The sequence below is a fragment of the Lolium rigidum genome, chromosome 4, assembly GCF_022539505.1.
Source record: "Lolium rigidum isolate FL_2022 chromosome 4, APGP_CSIRO_Lrig_0.1, whole genome shotgun sequence".
NCBI lineage: Eukaryota > Viridiplantae > Streptophyta > Magnoliopsida > Poales > Poaceae > Lolium > Lolium rigidum.
In genome coordinates, this window is record NC_061511.1 from 184,466,447 (window position 1) to 184,488,924 (window position 22,478).

General features: G+C 43.8%; 2 long non-coding RNA genes and 1 pseudogene across 7 annotated transcripts; all 3 read right to left on the bottom strand.

Annotated features, from left to right (window-relative positions):
* Nucleotides 1-1,416: 1,416 nt before the first annotated feature.
* LOC124706558 lies at nucleotides 1,417-15,967 on the bottom strand. Of its 5 annotated transcripts, XR_007004467.1 has the most exons (13): nucleotides 15,920-15,967; nucleotides 15,051-15,315; nucleotides 14,331-14,423; nucleotides 13,738-13,996; nucleotides 12,957-13,063; nucleotides 12,205-12,425; nucleotides 11,469-11,574; nucleotides 11,170-11,387; nucleotides 9,763-10,048; nucleotides 7,638-7,716; nucleotides 7,403-7,544; nucleotides 1,849-1,934; nucleotides 1,417-1,647 (listed from the first exon to the last, which is right to left on the bottom strand). It is a non-coding gene; the product is annotated as an uncharacterized LOC124706558 (long non-coding RNA). The 5 variants fall into 5 exon arrangements; XR_007004466.1 differs by lacking the exon at nucleotides 15,920-15,967 and having other exon boundaries at nucleotides 11,469-11,558; nucleotides 15,051-15,530; XR_007004463.1 differs by lacking the exon at nucleotides 15,920-15,967 and having other exon boundaries at nucleotides 15,051-15,530.
* Nucleotides 3,789-6,137, bottom strand: LOC124706559. 2 transcript variants are annotated; one of them, XR_007004469.1, is made up of 4 exons: nucleotides 5,912-6,137; nucleotides 5,378-5,449; nucleotides 4,495-4,559; nucleotides 3,789-4,066 (listed from the first exon to the last, which is right to left on the bottom strand). It is a non-coding gene; the product is annotated as an uncharacterized LOC124706559 (long non-coding RNA). The 2 variants fall into 2 exon arrangements; XR_007004468.1 differs by having other exon boundaries at nucleotides 5,378-5,476.
* A 2,324-nt stretch (nucleotides 15,968-18,291) lies between the features above and the next one.
* Nucleotides 18,292-21,025, bottom strand: LOC124647891 (annotated as a pseudogene).
* Nucleotides 21,026-22,478: the final 1,453 nt, after the last annotated feature.

A 22,478-nucleotide genomic window follows, 5' to 3' on the forward strand; every position in this document is an offset into this window, starting at 1 on the left:
GCGGATAAACAAAACAAGAAAGAGCTATGCTTGACAACATAGGAACAATGACATATTTCTACAAATAGGACAATACATGTATCCACACCAATCACCGAACAAATAAATAATTGTTTCATCTTATCCACGAAAAAAAAGAACACTGACAGGGAAAGAGAGGCATCCTTGGGTAGTACTAACCAATAACACCCATAAGAAGAGAGGTGACCTCGGTTGTCAAGAACAACAATATACAGACATAATTATAGGTCTAAAGTCCATGGACTACCCAAATCCAGTTCTAGTCAAACAGTAAGAAAGTCTTACAAGTTGCTGGGTTATAAATAATAATGACTTTACTGGTCAAGATGTGTGCAAAAAGATCATACTGAAAGCATATCGACAGAAGCTGCAGGCAACACAAGCTCCAGATTTAAGAAGAAAGGTAGAATAGCACAGCAAATAAAGAAGCAAGCTAGGGGCATCAATTCCTAGAACTAATGTACACGAATAATGAAGAAATACAACCAAGTGTGAGCAAACAACCCAGTGTGTCCTGTTTCCTAGACTTTCATTCTTACAGAACACCAGGAACTAGCCAGAAAAACTGGATAAGGCAAATAAATCAGCTTAGAGGGCTGGACATTCTCCAGTTCAGGCATAATATGCATCGCAAGGAATCACCGTCAAATCAAATATTAATTGTAAACAAAGTCTAAAATTGAAGATCATGAACAAATAGAATTTGGATGGTGAACAGATATTTGACTAAAATTTCAGATCAATTCTAGGATCAAAAGCAAGTGATCAAGACATACAATGCAAGCACGAAAATAATTAAGATGTAGCAGAAGCAAGCTCAACTCACTAATGTGGGTGGTATCTTGAGAGCATACCGACGATGCCATCTACCATGCAAACCTGCCAACAAACATAGATCCGATCACTTAATTTGTGCAAGTATGTCATCCTGTACAAAAGATCCCATCATGATTCATGACCCGCATGCATGTACACATACACCTTGTGTGTGCAAGGAGTAATTATACAAGACATGCAAAGCACAACAGGTAGGAGAATTAAAATGAACATTTCAAAGATATCTCCCAACTTTACAAACTGCAGAGCTCGGTGAAAGCATTGCAAGACAAAACCCACTAAATTCAGACACAATGTTACAAGGAAATCAACCATGAACCATCTAACGTTTTACCTATTCACATCAGTTTCACAAATATATAAACACTAAAAACAAATCAAGACCGGATCTTAGACATTTTTATTTCCAGAGAAACAACATATGTTTGTATCGAAGTATAGAAAACTTATCAATACCAAGAAGGAAAAATAGGTACTTACAGCAAGAACAGTCAGCTGCCTTGCACTCAATTCATTTGCTTTCAAGAAGGACAGAACCAGAAACTCACCTAAACCATGGTGTCGACGAAGAAGCCACCGCTGCCACGGTTGCACCGCAGTGAACTTGCCGCCATCGCACGGTACCGAGGCGGAAGTAGTCTAAGTTGATGGTTGGCCAGCGAACATGGCCAGCTCCAGGTGGACGCCAGTAGCAACAGCCCGGGCAGGCAACCACCAGCAGGAGCTCAGAGACCCACGCTGCCAAGCTGGGCGACAATCCTAGGGTAGTCCTTGTTCGACTTCATGTACCTGAATTAACCCAAATCATTTCACTTTTATGACATCCTTTGAATCATGATTAAAACGCAAAACCAAATCCTAGCCATATTACCAACACTAAACCAAACCAGTAAGTTATGGGCTCAATGTCCGGAGCATAGAACAACTGTGGCTTGGTGGCCATTGTATCAAAGAGCAAGTAGAGGAAAAAAGAAGAAACCCAGAATTTACATGGTTCACCGAAAAGGAAGTATGAGAGCATGGGAAGGTCTCGACAAAGTACAGGCATGCTCCAGGGCTTGCGGCGGTCTGTTCACCTACATGAAGAAATGGCATCAGTATCAAGCACTTGCAATGTTCTAGCAGATTTTAAACAACAGCAAGATAGATATATAGAAGCACATTGTAGAATATAACCAGCAGCATATCTCTATAACCAGGAGGTACATATGATACAAAGAAGAAACGAAAATTTTGAAATAGCAAGCTAAGCATGTATATTGCCATACTGGAGATATATATGATACAAAGAAGAAATTAAAATTCATTAAATCATGTTGTTGGTGCCTTTTTCGCTAACTCTCCTTGTGTTTAACAATCTCTGTTGTGCACACTTTAACTGCATCAGCGAGTATTGAGATGACTTGGTTGTATACAAAGCAGAAAGCAAAAGATACACGAGGTCTAAGAAAGAGCTCAACAATTCATGACAGCTCTGTTTAAGAGTGAACAAGATGTAGAGAGCGATGACACATTAGACAAACAAAACTCAGAAGGTACGGAGGGGCGGAGCCAGGATTTGAGTATAGGGGGCGAAGAGACAATGATCACACAAAAAAATGACATTAAAACATGTTGATTTTTAAATGCCATAATTAGTAGGAAAGCCTTTTAGGCATGTCTTCTAAAAAAAGGCTAGCATTAATATAGGACTATATAATGACATATGTTTCGCCGTCAGTGAAAACTGTATGGTGCATCCCAAGCCCATTTTTGATGACTTTCTACTCACCATTATTGAAACAAAACGTTTGCGGCACATATAAAAATAATAATATTTTATCAAAACATGTTTGGCAATAGAAAGAAAGCCAAAAATTACATTAGATATGCACCACTTGTTGAACAAGTTGATAATCTCAACAGTATGAATGCTGGAGATTGAAGCAATTGGCTTGTAAAAGGACTTTATGATTGTTGTTGTTGTCCTCTACATATTTGAGGCATCGCAATATATAAAGAAAAACACACCAAATTAATGATCTCAGTTATTATCATGTAAGTGCGCTAATAAGGCAAAACTGGGAGCTTGTAATCCATTAATTCATCAAAGAAAACTGGAAGCTAGTAGCTACAAGAATGCTAGGTTTGACTACATAGAATACTTACAGTAACTGACGGCATGAACAGTTTTGATGCGGTGATGGGCTGATGGCACAGCGGAAAATACGACAGGAGGACAGGAGGGAATGCTGGACTGCTAGCGCCGCGGCCATATCCTGGTTTGGTCTCGTTGCCTCTCTGGATGGCGATCGGCAAGCGGCGGCGGCAGCAGGCATACGCCCTAGCAGCTAGACGCAGAGAAGAAGGATCTCCGATCGTGGGCAAACGTTTGGTGTGGCAAAACAACTTCAGATGCAGGCCACTATGGCTTCAGCCGATGGGCTATTGGGCTGCTACTTGTTTCCACGCAAATCCAATTAAGCATAGTCTAATTAGTCCAGTAATTATCTCCGGCCAATTAGCACGTATGTATACTAGCATAGATACTAATACCTGCTGTACAACATTGAGGCCTCGTTCGGTTGTTACGGAACCAATCCACCTAGGAAACGACTCCCGCGAGGGTTTGGGTGAACCTCGGTCCCTCACCCCAATCCCCACTATTCCCTTGCCCCGATAATCCCTACCGATATGATTTATTCGGTTAAAACCCGCTGCGTTCTTGTATCTCAACACTGCACACTGCACTGCACAGACCATCATTTTTCTATTAGCTTTAATACACACAGTTACAACTCAGCTAACTGTTTGGTTTCTGGTGGCTCTATTTTTTTTATTTTTTTTTGTGAGCAACGATCTACATTGGAACAATTCGTGTGCAGCTCATATTATTGGCCTGCTCTGCTCTGTCTTTGATCTTTGTCGCCTCGGTGAGAGTTGTCGCCATGTTCTTTCAGTTCACCTTTGCCATTGAACATCACCTTCCGGACCTCCCTGGCACACCTCCTTCCACCGGCGCTGATGCCCGGCGAGTATGCTGCCACGAGCACGGAGTTCAGCTAGTGCATCCTGATCGTCCACCACCGACGGTTCGGCAATGGTGCACCGTCGTGTATCGCTCCAAAATGAGGATGCAGTCATTGCACGACACGACCTTGATGCTCTAGAGCTTCATGTCGCAGCTGCATGTCGATGTTGCCAGAGTGGTACCTCCATGGCTTGACGTCTGTAGCAATGGCATTGTTGTGAGGAAATAAGCAATTGGGATAGATTTAGAAATGAAAAATAAGCAAGGATACACAAATCACACTACAACTCAAGTGACAAAACCAATACTATGTATCTAAAAATATACATATCCTGGCTAGCAGAAAACAATTTACCAAAGATCATATATTTTCCAAATTTACATCTAATAAATCAATCCAGACTAGATGTTGATACCAACTACACTTTGAACTAACCTAGAGGCCGTGCTTAGGCGAAAATAGGTATCAGTGAAGTAATCCCGGAACGCAAGAGAGCCATTCAGGGCTCGTTTGGCTGTTGGGACCAAAATTCTAAAACATATACTAGCATATAATATATACTGATCACACACACATACATGTGGAGATGTCATATACTCCGTAGTGATCATACAAAAGCACTCACCTTCAACTAGTGAAGGTTTGAAAAATGTCCATTTTGCATCAAGGATGCTGATCTTATTACTTCACCTGCAGATAAGGTTTGGATCAGAAAGGTCGAGGCATTGTCCAAGTCAGCCCAACATCATATAGTTATTGTGTTAGAAAGAACGAGGAAAGTACACCATATGTTGAGGAAAGCCCAACATCAAATAATTACACAATTAGTTGTCCACAAGGCAGTCAATATCATCTACTGAAAGAACAGGCAAGGAACAATACATCATGGTGCAGGGTACTGTACTCAACCATATGCATAACAACCACAGAGAGGTTAGTGTAATCAACCACAAATAAATTCACTTGTCATTAGTCATCTGAGGAAATGCAAGTTAACACAGTGAAGCAACATGGCATACGCCATCAATCAAATAATAAGATCTCTAGAAAAACTGTAGTAGCTAGCTGGTTTGATTTCCTTCGGTAAAAAAGTTATAATAATTGTATCATCACCGAACCAAAAGATTATTCCTAAGGTGACATATTTGAACAATATGGAAAAGAATAACAATATTCCTCCGTTGGCGCATGTGCAGGGATAAATAATAGCAGTGCATTAATGATCAATTGATCCATCTTGTACATCTTATTACAGTAGTCTAAACTCTGAACATCATGTGGCGTACTATGAAAATATAGAAGATAGATTGCTTATCAAATACAAGCAGCAAATTATATACAATGGCCCGAGGAACTGCATGATCACAAGTTGACTAAAAATTGTTAAGGAGAAGTATCTTATGTTTTATCCCTAATTAGCTGACTAGTAAAACACAAAGGTAGATCCAAATTGTATAATAGCAAACCTCAACAAATGTCATATATATGTTACCCGGAAAAATACTCACATGTCTGACATGGGACACATGAGCCTACACTTGTTCACCTCCATACTCGCCCTCGCCAACAAAATTCCAGCGCTGCATTGGGGCTATTCATTTCAGATCCTATCGATTGGAAGTGAGACATTGACAAAGACAAGATCAATTCCTGAAGACAAATAGCCTACACAATTGTGCAATTTCTCAAGTGCCTTTGGCTGAAACTATTTTTGTTGTGAAATTTGTTTAAATCATCAGCCAATATTTTGATAAATTAACCTACACAACTATGTAGCACTACTAAGATAACGATCTGACAACTATTTCCCCCCTTATTCGCCATGCCTTAGTTTAATTCAGAGAAAATAGAGCTCAGATCCTAGAGTAGGGATCAGAAAGCCATGTAATCTGTGTTAACAAATAAGAGCAATAATGCAATCTTCGAACCAGACCCAAGAACCCTAGAAATAACGGGAACCCTAGAAATTAATGAACAAGAGAAAATAGAAATTAAGCGGGCGAGTGGGCGAATGGAGAAAAGGAGGCGGAGCGGGGCCTTACCAGTCCAACGTCGGGGAAGAAGCACGCCGGCGGCGGGTCGTTGCTGTCGCCACTCCTGGCCACCGACACGCTCACGCCGCTGAGGTTGGATGTGGTGCCTCCGGTAGGATGGGGGAGGGGGATGCAAGGAGGAAGCCCGCCGCTGCCTTCTTCTCCGGTTGGGCTGGCCCTCTGTCCTTGGCGGCGCCGGTGTCGTCGCCGCCGCATCTACTTATTTTCGCGAGAGCAGGAGGGTCAGGGCGAGCAAAGGAGTACCGTTTCGCTTCGGTCGGGGAAAGAAGCCACGAGGTGGAAGACGTGTATCTGATCCCGGTTGGTTTCACAGGGTTTGGGGGGATTTGGACGGGGGTGTGACCTCGGTCGGGTTTAACCGAACACGTTTATGACGAGGTCGGGGAGGGAAACCCGGTCTGTTCGGAACCACGGGGGTTGGCAGGGATTGGACGCCAATCCCGGCCGGGTAGGGGCGAACCGAACGAGGCCTGAGGGGGCGAACCATTGGGGGGGGGGGGGGGGTCTAGCCCCTGCTCGCCCCCCCCTGTCTCCGCCCCTCACAAGATTTCCCCTTTCCTATATGTGTAAACAATAAGTAAAAGTGGATTTTAACTTGCATATTTATGACTCGAATAAAACCCAAAATGGATATTGCAAATATAAAGCCACCATACTTTGAAACCCAGCAAGTAACAGGAAAATAAAGACTCAAATAAACCTCATTATGGATCCTGCAGATATGTTTTTACCATATTTTGAAACCCAATAAGTAACAAGAGAAAAAGGACTCCAACCATTCAGGTTAGTGAGCAGACCAATAATTAAGCAGTAGCATTGAGCAACACTAAACACTAGGGTAATGAAGTGGCAACTCTTAAGTGAATTAGTCTTTCGGTGGTTTTACTTTGCGTATATGCTGAAAAAAGAGTAGATTCTATAACATAACATTAGTGGGATGATTTCTCAACATTTTTCCTAATCATAATCCTGTCCATCTTCGTAACTAGATATCTGAAGGACTACAGAATTCTTGAACGAAAACAAACAAGACCCTTTGTAGACAGAGATGATGTTAGGTTATTGCATTCCTCAAAGGCATTGATTTAACTTTTAGTCCCTCCGATCCAAATTAATTGACTCCACTTTGTCTAGATACGAATGTATCTAGTCAACAAACGCATCTAGGTACATCCGTATTTAGACAAAGTGGAGTCAATTAATTGGGATTGGAGGGACCAAAAATGTTTGTCAGGCTAAGCCATCAGGTAGTTTCTCAAATGGACAGAACATGTTCAAAACATCAAGCGCTCACAGCAATGAGATGGTGATTTTCTCAACAGTAACATTCAATCATAGAGGTGGTGAAAATATCAAGCACTATCCATAGTATGGTTGGAGGTCTATGACTAACCTGTAACCAAAAATAGCGGTGAATATTGTCTAATTATGCAACATAGACATCATGGCACAGAACATTAATTATTGCACGAATCTGACCTGGCAGGTAGATAAAGGGCACAGAATAAACCAAAAGCACTGGGAGCTGTTCACTGCTCTGCATCGATGAGGCTCCTGAGCTAATGTCTGAAGCTGCTTCATAGCGGCATTACATGAATTCGAAGGCACAACGCTGGGATCCCTGCAGCCAAAGAGATAATATTTTTAAAGACGATTTTTGGTGACATTGTCATGTACTTCTAGAACGCATGGAACGAAAAAAGAGTTCACTTACATAGGCCAGAACCAGCAAAAATCAACAAGCCAGTGGCAACAAATAAATACCATGCCTTGGACAGGTGCTTGCCTTAAAACTGCAAAGACAATGAAAAGAATCACTGAGTATGAATAATATTACAAAATCTTTTCTGTGAACATGATGCACAAAAGCATTGGCGCGTCATACAATAAAAAGAGGCACCTACCAATAGGTTTCTCTTCTTATTATCATTAAGGAAAATACAAAGAGTAAATGAAACAGATTTAAAATCAAATTTAAGCCTCAAATAAAACTTATAATGGAGCCTACACATCTGCATCCATCGGACTTTGAAACCCGACAAGTATAGGTAAAATAATTTTGGCGAGACCCTCATATATGTGTTCTGGAAAGCACTAGAGGAGATGACCCACCATACTTTCCAGGATGAGACCATGGATAAGCTACTGGGGATGATAGATCAAGGTAGCAACATAACAGGTAACAACCTTTTGTGGACCATTAGGAAACTAATGCCACTAGTTTCTACCACGTGCTACATATAAAACACACTAACTCTTGTGTGCATAGTACATATGGCTGAACAAATATGTAAGACCTACAATGCATAGTCTCGGATGCAACTTCACCAAGATTTACTATATTATGTATCTAAATTTTTGCGTCAATTCAAAACAGTTGCATGAAGCTGCTCAAGTCTATGGACATGATATAAACAGTGGAGTGTTGGTCAAAGAAGGCCACCGGATTCTACTACCAATTCATGCAACAAAAAAAACTTAATAGACCAGAATAGTTGGCTTCCTTTTTATCTGCTGGGCATATCTAGCCTAACCCAACTTGTTTGGGAAAAAGGCTTTGTTATTGTTGTTGTTGTTGCAGACCAGCATCGCTCGGGAACATTTATCAGGCATTAAAAGGACAAACAGGGTTCTAATTTACCTCCTATAAACCAAATATCTCAACACGGGTCAACAGTCTTAATTGTCCCCAGTTCGACACGTCCAGTAACAACACTACCACGGCCCTGCAAATTAAAACAATTAATCAATGTAAGAATGAGTTGCCAATGAATAAGATCAGGTACCATTAATGTCTTATTTGGTCACTGATGGTCTTTTTATGGAGCAGGTACTCACTCCTTAAGGATATTAATAGTCATGCTTATACCAAAAGATTACACCTAAATGAAGACTGGGAAAGGTTGATTTTAGAGTTTAGAAACAGAGTACACATAAATAATGAGCGAAAAGTGCTCAACAGGGCTGAACTGGGCATATAGCATCTTAAAGTCAAAGACTTGTGATTCAGTGTTTTAGAGTACAGTGCTAAAGGAGTCTAATTAAGTAAGTTACAAAGAATGTTAACTGAAGATACCACAAGTAAGAAGGTCAAGTTTTAAGGAAACATAATAGAGGAAGACAAAAAATATCAAACAAGCAAAACTATAAGAGTCTGATCATGAATAATTTAGTGCAAATATCGGCTTTCTTGGAAATACTTATACACGGACATGACATCAGAAAAATAGGCAATAGATGTCAAAATGTCGACTAATGCCATTACACATGGGCAGCGGCAACCCCAGACCCTGGACAGCCTTCCAAAGTGATGAAGATAATAAATGATTAAATGTTGAAGTGCAAGTACGCACACCAAGAGTAAGTTGATAGCATCATCCATCCTCGACATCAGTGGCTACTAGTACTAGAACATGACCAGTCCAAAATTGATTGAGAAATATGGTAACTGTAATTTATCACCGTGTGAACCACCAAGACAATGACACTGCCACGAGAAAGCTGGTCACATATTTTCTCTGTTGAGCAAAATATAATGATCTTTGAACCCCTTTCTTCAGCTCTAAAAATCTGCTCCAAACGGTGTTTCTTATCCATTGATGGAACCATCTCTACATACTGCATCCATACACAACGGTGAAACTTGTAAATGGACCATCCAGAAGAAATAGCCTACAAATGCAATATACTACAGTTGGGTGTCCTAGAATTCCTTTTTCCAAACAACTAAACATTATTACGATACTGAGCACCAATTGGCAGTAGCCACTATAAGAGATAATACAACAAGGAAAGCATCCAGTATGGCAATCAAACAAGAATACAGCCATAAGGATTACCTGTGATGGATTTGTTGTCAGCAAGTTCATCGATGCTTCCAATATTGATCTGGACAGGATCTCTCAATAATCACCAGATATCTTTGTAACCTCTTTTGGCCAAGTGGCAGTGTACATCAGAGTCTGTCTGCAACGAGGCATCTCATCCACAATCCTCCATGTTTGTGGCTCAAAACCAATGTCAAGCATGCGTTCAGCTTCATCATCTCCAGAATATCATCACAATATCTGCCCCAAGCTGAAGATCTCTAAGCTGAGGGCCCTTTGGAGCACCACCATACAGGCACTGCAAAAATAAATAAAAAATGAAGATACATTTAAGGATTGTGATACATCATCTAGCAGCAGAACGTGACATATAGCACATTGTCTACAAGGCAAACAAGAGGCACCCCACTCCAAGATAAGACTTGTTTTGATATTGATAGCACCTTTTGTCCAGAATCAGATTAGTCTAAGATGTATTTTAACAATTACTATATGTATATTCTTACAAGGCAACACTTACAAATATAATCACATGATTAAGATCAGTTGGCATCCAGTGTCTATTAACACTTCTAAGATGCTTTTCCCATCGATGTTTCCTCGCTTCATTTTTCACTAATTTCTTTACACATCTCATAGAACCAATAGGTACAAGACAAAACGAGCTAGCTGGAACTTATTTATTCAAGACAGAATATTCCGTGTTGGAAGAAACATATCACCACTATTTTCTCACGAACCTGATAAGATAAAATATCTAGTTCTAGCTTGCACCTACTAGTACCAGAGAGCACAACTTAGAAAATTTATACTTGATCCCCTAGTTTGCCAAACACACTAGATGGCAGCACTGTCAAACCAAACCAGGAGCTATGCATCCCCGTACCAGCTTCAAGCCAGTACCAACCTAGAAACATGAAAATAAACTGATTTGCAACCAAACATGACAAACAGTTGCATTGCTTCTTCCAAAAATATTTTCTGCAGCTAGAAATCCCTGCAGCAAATTGAGGAATTGGTCTCACATGCATCGTCCTAACACAGCATCCCATGGACGGTGGTGACCATCAACAGTATGCATGCAGTTTAATATCCACGAGCTCAGGCTTTAGCATCCAACGAACAATACTTGGCAAACATGCAAACATACCAATGCTTGTATTCAGGAACTCAAAATAGAATCAAATCTTGCAAATCAGATCAAATGGCAACTAACATGAGATAAAGGGCAACACTAACACACTTTAATGAATGAGCCATAAGAATGATTCACATGGTGTCAGGTTTTAAACAATTTTGACTAACAAGTTTAGATGACCAATTTCCCAATAATTAATATGAACCAAAAGAATGAAATGAATATGTTATTTGATCACATCCCATTAATTGAAACAGACACAATAAATGCACAAGTGCTACCTTTCTTGAAGACAAAGCCAGTCAGCACGGCAACCGTCGTCCACAGATGTGGGTCACCAGGGTTTAACTTAATGAGCAGCTGACTCAAGTTGAAACACACAAAGAGCTTCAGTGAGAGACAAGGTGTGCTCATAGAAGAGACCATTGCCCTTTCTTTTAAACTTCAGGAGTTCCTTCTACTGGATGACGAATACAATGTCTCCGTTAACAGTATCAGGCTGAAAACAAACCAGACCGTAAATTTGTGGACATCAAAGCGCTACAAGTAGTACACACTATGATAGATTGAACAAGCATACCGCTTCATCATCTTCTCCATGGAAGGTGACCTTCTGGTTATGTTGTATGCCCTTCTCAGTGTGAACATCCAGGTCCTTCTCCTGAAGAACCTTGATATAGTACAAACTAAACAAAAGTTAGACAATAAGATGATATATATTCAGCAAATGATCTACATGATATATACACAACAAATGATCATGTAAATTGAGAGCATGGTAACCTCTAAATGATATATACATTCATAAAATGATAATGTTAATTCAAAACTTGGTAATCTAACAGCACATGCATCAATAAGGCAGCAAACAGAGTTCATCTTACTGAAAACAGCAGCAAAATATAAAGGTACAAGATAGATGCAAGCAGTTGCTGCTAGTACAAATGCATTACTACAACACAAGTAGTCGACGCCGCTGGCAGAAGCACGGGGTTTATATTGTCATTCACAGCTGCTTAACCTCTCTATAGCATTTAAATGTTAATTGGTTTGCTGACACCAAACAAAACAAATACCAAGACTTGTTCTTTACAAAGTGTGACAAAGCATAGTTTGAGTTCAGTACAACACTACATATTGCATACAAGGACAATTAACAACTTTATAAAGCATCGCATCTTCAATAATTCAAAAGCATTAGATTTGCCCAAACATCAGATCAAGGTAGTAAACAAAATCGATATTTCGGTGAAGGAGCCTCATTCGCACTCAACGCATACATATACATCGAGCTGCCCAAGGAAAATAGGGAGTACCCGAGATAGAAAGCAAGATCTTCTGTGGCACGCCGATTGGGGACGCGGTGCTGTAGGAGACGTCCCCGTCAACGAAGGCATGGGCAGCAGGTCGTAGTTGATGTCGGTAGCACCAGCAGAAACTCCACTGGGCAGGTACAAATATTCTCAGCTAGATTAGGAGCTTGCAAGACACCCAAAGCATTCCTGTGCAACTTCACCTCATCACCATTCTTCAGAACCTGCTTTTGCAATAATATGTCAGGAACTATGACAAACTACCATACGTGGATGTTGTTTCACACCATATATGTTTGCATGCTTCTTCAACTTTATAAGCTAATAATAGTAGTTCTGAAATAAAATCGATTGGATAGCTACATTCTGGAAGGGAAAGCAAAGAAATATTATACTTTTCACTTGCATCGCAATTTTTAAGATATATGGAACCAGTCACTAAGAAAATTTTCAGTGGAATAACTATTTTCTGAGAAAGAAAAGTTATGAGACATTATTATTTTTTTCACTTGCAATTGCAATCTTCTACATGGAGAACCAGACACTCAGCCAAGTACTATAATTATTGATGTTTCCCTGATTCACACATTTAGCGGAATAACTACACAAAGTAAATATAAAACTGAAACAAGAGGGATTAGTTGACCCCATAATAAGCAAGAAAAGGGGTCTATTTGTATCTGAAAAATTAAACCTGCAGCTAGAGAAACATGAGACTAGAATCCACAAAAGAGGAACTGAAACAGGAACAGGACCTTCACGACAAACGAGATGGCAGAGCAGGAAAAGGTGATGCTGGACCAGCGGGTGTACTGCTCCGAGAACTTGCCCACCTATCTTTCTGACCCATCCACTCCTCCAGCTGCTTAAGAAAGATTAGACAGCAAACAGTATCAGCAAACTTTGTAACATAATGAAATTAACTAGCTACTGAAGCTAGCTGCCACAAGTGAAAGAAATATGTACGAATCATCTAGAAAGGCAAACTGCGTTATTACTTCCCATTTGAGATACGAAGGCACGACATTCAGCAAAGGATCAAATGTATGTACAGATTAACAAAGCTAATCATTGTATGCATCAAGTACTGAACACCTAAAACTAGCTCCTGCCATGTTAAATCTGTAACACTATGGCTGACAGCACAAAACTACGCTCCTCGCTAAAACAGAAAGTTGATCATTTTAGTCTAGTTAACTAGTTAGGTGCAAAAAGAAGAGAGCTCACTAACATCAAAAACTGCATGAGTAACATACTAATCAGAAGCATAAATAGAAAGACCACCTACTAGGTTTTATGAATAAATAAATCCTTATATCATAAGGGATGTTGACCACTTATTTAATATCATATGGCAAGTGGACGCTGAACAAGGATTTAATATAGCAATGACGAAAACATGCTAAACAAAGATTTATTATAGCAAAGCTAAGAACAGGCTACGAAGTAAACAATATGGAAAGTACATCATCCGGTAGGTGCTTTGCACAAACAACACTTGAATACCACACAAAAAATGGAACGATGGATTTATACCTCCAAATGGCAGAAGTGTGTCGACGAACTCATACAACAACAATGACAGCCTTGTGTTTTCCTGCAGCTAGGCCGGGGCAGGGGTGCCCTCTCGATCGAGGTGACGGGAAGACCTGAGCAGGAGGGCGCACGGTGTGGTGGCGCCGTTGGTCGTCGTCACCGGCAAGAGAGCGCCAATGTAAATGGTCAACACCGGCCGTCCAGCCATGCAACTCCTGCCACTCAACCTCTCCGCCTCTTCACATCAGCTCGCCCATACCTGCTGCAACCGGATGGACAGATGCTTAGAATATCTTTTCATCGAGCATCTGAACTGAGAACTTCCAGAAAATATACTAACATGTGCTCAAATTTGATAGGTATGTTAAGAAACATGCTAGAATTGACAACATCTCAGGCTTCACCAATTTACTTCTACAAACAAACCTTTAAACATGGCCTGAGAAAGAATGTCCAATAACTTACCAAATTTGCGCGCCATTGTTATTTTATCTGTAGTAACTTTGGGGCTGTTTCTGTGTGTGTAGGGAAAACCCCAGTTAAGGATGCATATAAGCATCTGAACAGAGAACTTAAAGAAAAAATATACTTACCTTTAATTTGAGAAGTTCCAGACTACGTTCATTAGTGAAGCACTCGTTCTTTCTTCTCTAGAAATCGGGAACTTAATCTTGAATACGAGAGACCTGACAATAAAACCCCCAAAAAAGTCAGAACACGCATAAGCTTAGCATATCTTTTCACTACGTAGAGAAGCGAGTTTAGTTACAAGAGACACAACAAGTGGCTAATTTACCACGATAAACTTGCAAATACAAAATGTTGAGAAGATTCAAACTAAAAGAAATGCAATTTCCAGTTAATATGTTACAAATATGCAGATGCAAACAATAACACAACAAAGTGCAGCATAACCGGGACAAGGACTGCAAAGTTGAAATATAGTGCAGTATAGTTATTAACACATCTTACAGACATTCAGCTTGAGCAAATACTCATGCAGAGCTCAAAAGGAACAATTTTGCTTGATTGTTCTTCCACACAAGGAACTGGACAGATTCCAATATATGAAAAAATCTATTTATGTGATCATAATATGTATATACAGGCACTGTAGCCAAAATATTTAGCAGAAGCTAGAAACCACTAAAACACCTAAATAGAACTACAACCATTAACCCTAATCCAATTAAAGACATGAAACTGAGCATCACCAAGCCCTTCTCCTTATCTGCACGAGCACAAGCCTAAACAAGCTGAAATCTTACATTTTTAGGTCTAAACATGGATAGGAGAACAGATCAGGAGCTTACCATGTCGTGTGAGCTTGACGGGGAGATCGAAGACATGGAGAAGGTCCTCCATCTAGAGTGCCGGCTCCAGCCTCTTCGGCTGCTGGTGCTAGGGTGCCTTGCCGTCGCCGTCATGGCCACCATGCTCTGTGCCTAGCAAGCAATACCCCGATGCAAAGCTGCTCCCAAGCAAGGGGAGACTTGGAAACCTTCATTCGATGGGGCTTCGTTCCACCGCAACAGCCACCCACATCATCATGCCAAGTTGAAGTTAGTCAACGAACACCTCAAACAGAAAAGCATAAATAGAGTTTAGCTTCGGGAATTCTCAAGGATACACAAACAACTAGACATGCACTTAACAGATGAATTGCTAGTAGAACAAGTACTGAATCAATGAGAAAGTAATATGCACTTAACTGGAACAAGAATGTGATTCTTAAGCAAAGAGAAAGCTACCAGAATGAGTTCATTCTATCAGAAGTCAGTAAGCACGCTTTCACAAAGATTCTGGACACTTCAGTTTGTCGGGGATGAAGTTCTAGTCACTAATACACGAAATAAGATGGAATGGATAGAAACATGCGATTAAGCTATTTATTAGTCACGGGTGTAGTGCTGACCGGCTCCAACCAACACTAAGAGGAGCGACCAGGACGAGAAAAGAAAGAAGATTTCCCGCAGATTTGTGCACTAATCCAAGCAATCCTCGTGCCATACATTTTTTTGGATGGGCCCATCGTGTGCCATACATGACATCACGCCTAGAGCGCCATGGCACACAACGGATTCACAAAGAGGAAGGCTTGTTTTTTCCACTGCTAGCACACTCAACGTGATAAAAAGAAACAAGCAAAATAGAAGGACAGCATGGAGGAGAGGGGGCTCACGGGGCTGCAGCAGGTTAGGGGAGGTGACCGGGAGGAGCATGACGGAGTGGTGGGCGGCAGCAGTGAGCCCACCGCGCCTCCATTCCTGCGCCGCCGCGAGCTCCAGCGTCACTCCCGTCGTCCGCTGTCACGGACGTCGCGGAAAGACACCGCCGCGCCGACCCGGTCGCATCCGCAGGCCACCCACACGCGTGGAGCTCGTAGGCCACCGGACTCTGCCGGCCACAGGGCCGATCGAGAGGTCGAGGCGGATCCTCTCGCGCCTCCCTCGATGTGGATCGCTGCGGGGAGGAAGCGGGCCGGGGCGCCTCCCTTGATGTTGGGTGCTCCGGGAAGGGAGATGGCGGCGGTGTACGATCTGCTCTGGCGCACTGGTGGAGGAGAAAGGGGCGGCGGATGGGAGGAAGGACACGTCAGCGGTGGGGGAGACGAGGCACCAGCGAGGGGAGGAGCGGCGGCGCCGGCGAATTTGGGGAGGAGCGGCGGCGCCGGCGAATTTGGGGAGGAGCTGGGACGAGAGGAGGGTTTCGATGGGGCTGGTACTTAACCAAAATTTAGGGCGATTCAGATCGAGCCATGCGCAGCGCATTTAGTTAGGTCTTAACCAAAATTTCGCCTCGCGCCATGCGTTTGAGCCCAAATTTGGCGCCCCCTCCTGCTCCTGTTGGAATATTCCTGCATTATCTCGCCCTAAAATTCCGTTTTTTTTTTTGCTGTTTTTCGTAGGTATCCAATCAAAGTGACCGTCATTGCATGTAGGCGGCGGGCTAGAGCTCAAGCTTGTGGGTCGCGGTGGCAGGATGCAAGGTTTGAGCGCGGTCATGGTCGGATGTGTGCGTGAGGGATGGGGCGAGAGAACGAGTGTGATTTGGGAGCGGTCATGGTGGCACTGGTGCGTGAGCGGGCGCCATGGCGAGCAAATAAGGAGGAACGGTTGGTATGTAGGGCCAAGGGTATGATGTCTACATGATGGCCTCGCATCGAAGGTCGTGCACCGGAGTAAGTGTGGGCTCAATCCCCCGTATATCAGCGGTGTTTTTCATTGGAAAAGGGATCTTGTACAACAATATGACAAGTTTGTAGAAAAATGTTATGGTGGCCTCGAAGTTGAGTTTGGCACTACATGTTCAGAATGTTCGTGCGATATAGCCCTATTTGTGAATCAAGTGTCAAATCAGAGTTGTGTGTTTGATGTTCCTATTTGTGCCCACCCTCCTCCGTGCCATCTCGCTATCTCCCAACCCTTCCTCCGTGCCACCACCAGTGAAATGGCGTCGGTCGAGGCACTCCCTTACCATCGAGTATTCGTGGTGCCTTTTGATGGCAATCAACGTGTACTTGGGCCTTATGACGGGTGCCTTGAAGGCATCATAAACCTTTGCCTTTTTCTATGTCTCCGACCATTGGACTCTGCTCATTAAAATAAACTCTATTCATTAAAAATGTAATATCAAAATTTTAATTAAAATGAAAATTTAATCAATTAGGATTTATTATTTAAAGTATTTCTCTTGTCCTAAATTCCAAGAAAATTCAATAATTAGTAAAACTTCTAAAATAATCAATAGTAATTTATAAAATAAAGAAAACATCAAAAGTAATTTCCTTTTATCATAATTATTATTGTTAGTATTTAAACCTCTAAATTGTATTTACCTTATTTATCATTTTTTATAAAAAAAAATAAGAAAAAGATAAACCCATTATTACCTTGAACTTAAAAGTTGTTTCTTAATTTCAACTTTACTTAACAAATGATTTATCAACAATGGTTGGACAAATATAAAACCCTAGTTCAGTTATGACTAAAACCCTAACTCAATAATTTTATGTGAAACACTAAATTGCTTTTACTCCTAAAACCCTAGGGGCTTATGAAATGTAATCATATAAACTTAAACCTTACTCATATATCTATACTAGGAATAAAAGCATGCTCATGTTCTATTAACATAATACTAGCCCAAATATAAATCAAGTTATTATTCCATGTCTTCATCTTGAATAAGATCATATATGACCAACTAATACCACCTGATGATGAACCCTAATTTATAATTTCATGTCATCACTATTAATCATCATTCATTGATATAATTCCACTTTGATCAACTAAAGTAGCAACCATATATAATGATGTGCCTTATGTGCTAATGCTCAAGTAAATCATACAACTACTATATGATTAGAAACTCATTTCATTTAAAGATCTACCTCATACTTGCTTATGATTCATATAATACTTAATTAGGACACTCAATTGAGAACCATAGTAAACCAACATCGAGGAATGATGACCCACAATTTGGGTTGGAAAGTTTCTGATGTTTTCGTGTAACCAACATCGAGGGAAACAGAGCCAAAAACGCTAGCTAGTTAGCTTGAAATGGCGAGCGAGCTAGTTCGATCGATTGCTTGGTCTCAATCCTAGAGGTTGGTCGATACTCCCTCCTTGCCAAGGCGTAAGGCGTAAATATTTCTGCACAGCGATTAAGGAGAAATTAAGTCGTGCATGTGAGACAATTTTACCCCTCCTAAATCTCTTCAATCGGCATAATTAGCGGGTCTTCTAGAGTTAAGTGCCCCCTTGTTATTGGCTAGCATTAATGCACCTGAGCTGTTGAGCCTTGCATGCAACGGAAAGAGAAACCGATCGCCTTAATTGCAGCCCGAATAAAAAGGAAGAAGCTAGAAGGACGGAGGGCATGCTCGGGAAGTTAGCGAGCCTTGAGTAAAAACTGAAGAAAAAAATCACGCCTTAAGCCTTGGCAAGGAGGGAGTACATGATACTCTTATCTATCATGATTTAGATCGGGAGTATTTTTTGGGGCTCGCTGAGGACATGAGCAATGGTGGCATACACAACTAGTTGCTCCATGTAAAAAAGTTGTAAGAAGCAACATGGTGAATTTTATCTCTCCAATGGAAGCTACAACTTTAATTAGAAAAAGGAGATAAGGGACCCCACAAATATGACACTATGTATCTCTTTATCTCTCCAAAAAACATGCTTTTAGGACTGAAGATCCCACTTCTTGAAGAGGAGGCTGCCTCCTCATCCGAACCTACTTTGGACCACCCGAACCTAATTAAAAGTGTGAAGCAGCACCTCTAGGGCAGTGCATTGGGCATGCCCTGAGAGCGTCCCCCGGGGATCCCGGCCTCTGTCCCCTGGGTCCTCAGCTGTCTAATTGATTCGATTGATCTTTCCAAACATAAGTCGTTTGACATTTTACTCCATGCATGTGCGTAGCCTAATTAATAAATAAAGGTGTACGGAGGCTGTTTCAAAATAAAAGGTGTACGGAGGCGGCAGTAGTCATCTCTCCTTTAGTCGTGCAAAAAAAAAAAAAAAGATAGAAGCAAGTATGGTATATCTATGTAGGTATACTAGTCAGGAAGTGGTATGCAGTAATTTGTGGGCAGCCAATTAATGGTGGTTGAAGAAATTAAGGTGGAGAATTTAGCGGCGAGCAGAGAGCGAGCGCTGGTGACGTAAACAGGAGATGTTTAAGGAGAGAGAGAAAGAAGAATTTTTTTTTGTTTGAGAGCGAGAGAAAGAAGATTTGATTGTGATACCTGAAAAAAGAGAGATTTGATTGTGACTTGTGAGTACCGAATGGAGTACGTAGAGGAAAAGAAATCAGATCGGTTTTGGGAGTTGAACACGCGTACAGGAATTGATGCATGCAAAGCAAATGAGTAGACCGTGCGTGCGGGTCCAGCCAGGCAGAGGCAGGCGTGCGTGTGTTGCCTGACGTGAAGCAACCAACGATCGCGTAGGGCGGGCGGGCTCTCTCTCTCTCGCTCGCGTGCATCGCACCTCCGTTGTCCCGCGTGACAGCTCATCGCTAGGCAGGTACGCGGCCGTACGCGCGCGTTCCATCCAAGTTGTTGCAAGTCGTCTGCCGGAAGAGTAGGGATGAGCTGAACCCGAGGCGCGACCGTTGCAGGTGGAACTCCAGCAGGTTGTCCTCCATACATATCTGGTCGAGAATATCTTGGAACCACCGAGCAATGCCTGGAGCAACTTGATATCTCTCTGGATCTTCCCCTCCCTCATCAATACGGTCAGCACAGCGCACCTTGGCAGGATGCACTTGTCCAGGCTATAACCTAGAATCACAGGATGCAGCATTATATCAGTCATTCCAAGCTTCAGCTCGTCCAGCAAGAACCGGACCTTCCTTTTTATGCTCTCATCGGCTAAAAGAACTATCGTGGGCTGCGTCTTGAAGGCCTCGAGCACCTCACCCTCCGACTGTCCGACACACCGAAGCTCTGGAACAGTTCCAGCTTCCGGCGCCATGTGCCCCTCTTAACGCCGCACATCGCACTGAAGCAGTACACGAAGCGCGAGTCCGGGATGCGCATACCGATCGCCTTCAGTTCCTCGAAGATTTCCCTGATTCTATCCGGCGACGCCATGAGAATGCCCATCCTGATGACAAGGAGTTTCGAAATGGCCGCCTCAGTCAAGCCGCATCGGCGGAGAGCTTCCACGACGGGGCGCATGTTCTTGTCCACGTCAGCCATGAGGGCCCGAGGGACGCGGGAGAAGCCGAGGCGGAGGTCGTCGTCGCTGCCGATGATGCCGCGGAGGAACTGCATGGACGGAACGAGGTGCTTGTCGAGGCTGCGCACGAGGAGGAAAGGCGCGCTGGCGATCTTGCGGGGCTCCAAGCCGAGGGAGGCCAAGAAGTCAAGCTTGGGGCGCAGGATCCGTTCGGGATCGACGATGAGGATCGACGCCGCGCTGCGCAACGTCCGGACGATGTCCGCGTCCGTGAAGCCATAGTCTCTGAGGAGGGCACGCGCGGCGTCGGCCTTGTCAGTGGAACAGATGCGGAGGCGTTGACCGGTGGTGGCCGCGGCGGCGGCGGCGGGGGAGAGGCCGCAGGAGATGAGGTAGGAGATGGTGGCTGGGCAGAATTCGGGGTTGGGTACAGAGGAGACGGTGGTTGAGGAGTAGCCGTGGGCGTGATGAATTGCTCCAGGGATGGACCGGAGGGAGTTTGTGCCGCCGCCGGAGATCTTGCGGATGTGGAGGAGGAGCCGCCGCCGGCAGAAGGAGGCGAACATGATGAATGAATGGAAACTCGAGGGAAAAACCAGGCCGTGGCCCGCCCTCCCAGAAGCAGAAACAAAGTTAAGCTATGTGTAAAGCCCAGCCCAGCCCAGCCCATCAACAGCTACAGCGCATCCGTCTATTCCCGATTCAGTTCGTTCAGGCATGGTGCGACTGAGCGGCGGCCGGCGGAGGTTCCAGACTTCAAGTACCAGCAGCGTGTAGTGGCGCCGAGCCGGTGTCGGCGCCCATGCCCTCAAGGCTAGCAGCAGCGAGCCAGCAACCCAGCCCCCAGGCAGAGCGCAGCGCACCTCCTCTTCAATTTTCCTGCTTCACATGTAATTTACTTTCCCCAAATTTTACTTTTAGGAGTCTTAATTCTCGATGCCAATTTTTCGACAGAAATCTCTCCGATGTAAACCATGCCCCTTGATTCCTAAAGTAGTACTACTATGGTTTAGAATTTGGTAGTTTTCGTGCCCTGCTTTGGCTTGGTCCGCCCAACAATTTCTTGGTAGCTAATCCGCTGCCAGTGGGTGATAGTGGGATGGTTAGTCTTCTTAGTTTATTGCCAGTTCTAATTAGGAGTTTCACACTCTTCAGTCCATAAGAGCATCTCCACTCGTCTCCCCTAGAAGCCCCCCACGAGCCGTTTTTTACATCCGGACGGCGAAAAACGGTTCAGTCGCGCCCCCAGGTTCTCGTTTTCAACCGGATTTGGGCCTAAATTCATCCGGCGATCCCACGCCATCCCCGCCCCCCGGGGAGCGCTCGGGGACTCCGGATGGAGCAAAACCAACCGCCCACGCCCACGTGTCTCCTCTTCGTCCGGACTCCCCGGGCCATCCTCTTTTCCCCGAGAAACACCGCTTGGGGAGCACACGACTGGAAATATACTGCCCCCCAGGCCAAATTTTCGTCCAATCCGGACGAAAATTTCGCTGGATTTGGGCGTGGGGAGCGTCAACGAGTGGGGATGCTCTAAGCGACGGCGAAGCGACGGGCAGGGCGAAACCCTAGCCACCGCCGCCACACCCCCCTTCTGTGCCCCTCCCCTCGTCGCCCCCTGAGGCTGCCGCCGGCGAAGCTGGGCGGCACAGACGAAGGGGGCGGCGGGGACCTAGCGCCCCTCGCGTCCCTATGTGCTGGCCTGGAGGGTGGCTGCCCATCTGGGTCTCGGGGGATGGCGGCGGCGCGCGGCGGTGCGATCCGCCGCGGCGGTGCGAGCTGGAGATGCTGAGGCGCGGCCTGGTGATGCAGCGGTGGTGCGGCCTGGAGGTGCGGCGGCGGCAGTGACGACCTACGGTGGCCGCGTCTGCGGGCGATGGCGGTGCCACGGGCTTGGCCTGGCCCGTTTTTTCTGCTGGCGGGGCGCGGCGGTGGTGCTGCGGTGCAGGCTCGGCATGGCCTGGTGGCGCATGCTCAGGCCCAGATGGGCTCCGGCGGGTCGGCTCGGGATCGCCCCAGGTCATGCTGGCTCGGTCCGTGGGC